At 40.9% G+C, this 4,448-nt stretch overlaps 1 pseudogene; it reads right to left on the bottom strand.

Annotated features, from left to right (window-relative positions):
- Positions 1 to 1,076: 1,076 nt before the first annotated feature.
- On the bottom strand, positions 1,077 to 2,683 carry LOC143665640 (elongation factor 1-alpha 1 pseudogene; annotated as a pseudogene).
- Between the last annotated feature and the right edge of the window lie 1,765 nt (positions 2,684 to 4,448).

The raw sequence follows: 4,448 nt of genomic DNA, 5'->3' as shown, positions 1-4,448 counted from the left end.
GGTAATTTTCTCATACAAATGAATTTATCAAAAAAAAGAATAAGAAACAGCAGCAAATTGTCCCACAAAGGCTAATATAACCACGATACCAAAATTGGTCAGAAACACAAGAAAAATGAAATTATATGCTGATCTAATTTGAGAAGACAGGAAAAATAAAAATACAATATAGCAGAAATTAAACAACAAATTTTTCAAAAAAAGGCAACACACTCATACTCATTAGCAAGCAGGCCCCATACAGGACTTCAAGAACTGGTTAACAATACAAAATCCATTTAAGAGATTCCCAATATTTTTAGATTTAAGAAAATATGCTATACCTTTATTCCAGTAGATACCAAAAAATATTCAATATAATCCAGTACACATCCATGACTCAATTAAAATCTTTCCTAAATTAGGATAAAAGGGAAGGGACGGGGCGGGCCATGGTGGCTCAGCAGGCAGAGTTCTCACCTGCCATGCCGGAGACCTGGGTACAATTCCCGCTACCTGCCCATGGAAAAAAAAACACATTAAAAAAGGGGAAGGGACATAAATTGATAAAAGATGCCTAACAGAAGCCGACAGCAGTCATCAGTGTTAAATCTATTGTAATGACTACAGAGCTCACCTGAGATGTGTTGATTTTCTGCTTCTCTCGGGAGTGGAGAGAACTGTGAGTGTTCCTCTAAGGGAACAGGAGAACCAGGGTCATGATCTTTCACCTGCCTTACCAGAGTCTCCTCCCAGCAATCTCAGCACCCAGCTGGGGACACAGCTTCCCTATGGCAACGGGGCTCTTTGGTCCTTGAACAGACATGAGAAGGATCATGTGCTTACGTGTATGACTCTTAAATGATCATGGGGGACTTCATACGGTGAAGATCTTTTTTTTCCAATTATTTATTTATTAAACATACAAACACAAACATTCTTACCATATGATCATTCCCTTCTTTTTTTTTTCTCATTAAACTTTGTTTTAATGGGTCTCAAAATTCTGTGACAGATTTTTGGTCGTTGTTTCCATTTAAAAAGTACTGATTTTAAAAACTAATAACTTAAAACTGCCACACGAAAACAAATGATCCACAAAACATTCCTTTCCTTCTGAAGGTTTCACGATGCATTGTTATCATTAACCAGTCTTTTACTATTAAACTTAAATGGCCAATTGAGACAAACAGTTCTGAGACCGTTCTTCCACCACTGATTAAGACTGGGGTGGCAGGTGTTATGGGTAATATTCATTTAGCTTTCTGAGCTTTCTGGGCAGACTTGGTGACCTTGCCAGCTCCAGCAGCCTTCTTGTCCACTGCCTTGATCACACCCACAGCAACTGTCTGTCTCATACCACGAACAGCAAAACGACCCAGAGGAGGATAGTCAGAGAAACTCTCAACACACATGGGCTTGCCAGGAACCATATCAACGATGGCAGCATCACCAGACTTGAGGAATTTGGGACCATCTTCCAACTTCTTGCCAGAACGGCGATCAATCTTCTCCTTCAGCTCAGCAAACTTGCAAGCAATATGAGCTGTGTGACAATCCAGCACAGGTGCATAGCCAGCACTGATTTGACCTGGATGGTTCAGGATAATCACCTGAGCAGTGAAGCCAGCTGCTTCCATTGGTGGGTCATTTTTGCTGTCACCAGCCACATTGCCACGACGAACATCTTTTACAGACACGTTCTTGACACTGAAGCCCACATTGTCCCCAGGAAGAGCTTCACTCAAAGCTTCATGGTGCATTTCAACAGACTTGACTTCAGTTGTAACGTTTACTGGAGCAAAGGTGACCACCATGCCTGCTTTGAGAACACCAGTCTCCACTGGGCCCACAGGCACAGTACCAATACCACCAATTTTGTAGGCATCCTGAAGAGGCAGACGCAAAGGCTTGTCAGTTGGACGAGTGGGTGGCAGGATGCAATCCAGAGCTTCAAGCAGCGTGGTTCCACTGGCATTGCCATCCTTACGGGTGACTTTCCATCCCTTGAACCAAGGCATATTAGCACTTGGCTCCAGCATGTTGTCACCATTCCAACCAGAAATTGGCACAAATGCTACTGTGTCAGGGTTGTAGCCAATTTTCTTAATGTAGGTGCTGACTTCTTTAACAATTTCCTCGTATCTCTTCTGACTGTAAGGTGGTTCGGTGGAATCCATTTTGTTAACACCAACTATTAGTTATTTCACACCCAGAGTGTAAGCCAGAAGGGCATGCTCTCATGTCTGCCCGTTCTTAGATATACCGGCTTCAAATTCACCAACACCAGCAGAAACAATCAGGACAGCACAGTTAGCCTGAGATGTGCCTGTGATCATGTTTTTAATAAAGTCTCTGTGTCCTGGGGCATCAGTGATGGTCACATAGTACTTGCTGGTCTCGAACTTCCACAGGGAGATATCAATGGTGATACCAAGCTCACGTTCCGCTTTTAGTTTATCCAAGACCCAGGCATACTTGAAGGACCCCGTTCCCATCTCAGCAGCCTCCTTTTCAAATTTTTCAGTGGTTCTTTTGTCGATTCCACCACATTTGTAGATCAGATGGCCAGTTGTGGTGGACTTGCCCGAATCTACGTGTCCAATAACGACAATGTTGATATGAGTCTTTTCCTTTCCCATTTTGGCTTAAGATGTAGTGATGGCTTTCACGACACCTGTGTTCTGGCGGCAAACCCATTGCGAAAAAGCGATCATTCCCTTCTTGATATATAATCAATATCATCACGTAGTTGCATATTCATCATCACGATCATTTCTTAGAACATTTGCATCAATTCAGAAAAAGAAATATTAAGAAAACAGAAAAAAAATCATACATACCATACCCCTTACCCCTCCCTTCATTGATCACTAGCATTTCAATCTACTAAATTTATTTTAACATTTGTTCCCCCTATTATTTATTTATTTTTAATCCATGTGTTTTACTTGTCTGTAGATAAGATTGCTAAAAGGAGCATTAAGTTCTTTTTTCTCTGATTTAAATGACTGAAAACAACAAAAAAACTAATTTGATTAAAGCACACCAAAGGATGACAGACACCATTTCATTAAAATAAATACAGTAAAAAAATAAAAAGATTCGGACTGCTCTCTTTCTCTCTTTTCCTAGGAGTGTTGTTTACCCCTGGAGTGGATTTAACTGGATTTAAATCTGTGGATTTAATTCTGTGTTTTAACTGGGTGCAGTTGATCCTGGTGACACAGCTGTGCAAGGCGAATGGTGCTGTATTCACTCCTCGTTGTCACAGTCTGGGTGCCCATGGGGAACTCAGCGGACATCAGGCTCAGTGTCATCATCTGCAGAGCCTGAGACTCAGGTGTGTGTATGTGTGTGCGTGTGTGTCTAAATGCAGACGGTGATGTCAACCTCTGCAGGACAGAGGTGAGGCCTATCTTGGCCAGCCAGTGAAGAGAATAAAGTGTCTTCTAAATAGAACAGCCATCACCACTTATTCAGCAGCTAGTGCCCGGCACTTTGCTAATTGCTTTGCAGGTGACATCGTATCTAACCTTCAGGGCATGCCATTTCCAGATGAGAAACCTGACCTTACCTGGGTTACTCCTCTCGTTCCTACTGACAGGTGGCAACCTTGGAATTTACCCCACACTTTCTGGCCCCAGGACTTGGGCCCAAAGCCTCCCCAAAGGAGCTGCTGAGCACCATCACCTAAACTCAAGCCTTTCTGACTTCCATCTCCAGGTGCTCCCTAGCCCTGCATCCTCTTCGGAGTGGTCCCTTATCCTGGAAGGTTTCCAGCTGAGAGGGACCGCCCCTCCCAGACGAACCTGTCCAAGCAGCACCTGGAGAAAGCTTGTCCTTTACTCCTGCTGCCTTGTGGTCAAATCTTTCTAGTATCAGTCCTGAAATCCTCAAACCTGTGAGAATCTAATGTTTAAGACTATTATAAAAATCAAATAGATCTGAGTTTTTAGAAATATAAACCATTTGGTGAATTGTTGGAGGGAAACAAACTTACTTGGGAAGTTTGGCATATTCATCTATTATTTTTCATGACAAAACTATATTAGTAGTCATCGCTCAGTAAGTTTTTCAATGTTTCCTTAGGCAGATCCCACATGATAAATTCCTTCTAAACTTGAGCACCAAAAACAGAAAAATATTTGGTATTTTTAAAAACAGGTTAGATTTCCTTCAATCAGGTATTTTGAATTTTTAACTAAATCTGTTTTCCACTGCAAACCAGCATAATTACAGAATTTATATTACTTTTCTAATAACATATTTTTTACTTATTTTAAGCTCTTCTTCCTTATAAACTATGGAACTACTAAGCATCTGACTGAAAAAAACCTAGAAATTCCACTAAGCATGAATAAATTTCTTGCCCATAGTCATGTGGCAAGATTATATATTTGTTTAACTGCATGCATATTTCATTTTATTCTTTTTAATTTAAAAAATGGCAATATAATTAAATAATT

The sequence above is a fragment of the Tamandua tetradactyla genome, chromosome 2, assembly GCF_023851605.1.
Source record: "Tamandua tetradactyla isolate mTamTet1 chromosome 2, mTamTet1.pri, whole genome shotgun sequence".
In the NCBI taxonomy this organism is placed as follows: domain Eukaryota; kingdom Metazoa; phylum Chordata; class Mammalia; order Pilosa; family Myrmecophagidae; genus Tamandua; species Tamandua tetradactyla.
This window is presented reverse-complemented; position numbering and strand designations above follow the sequence as displayed.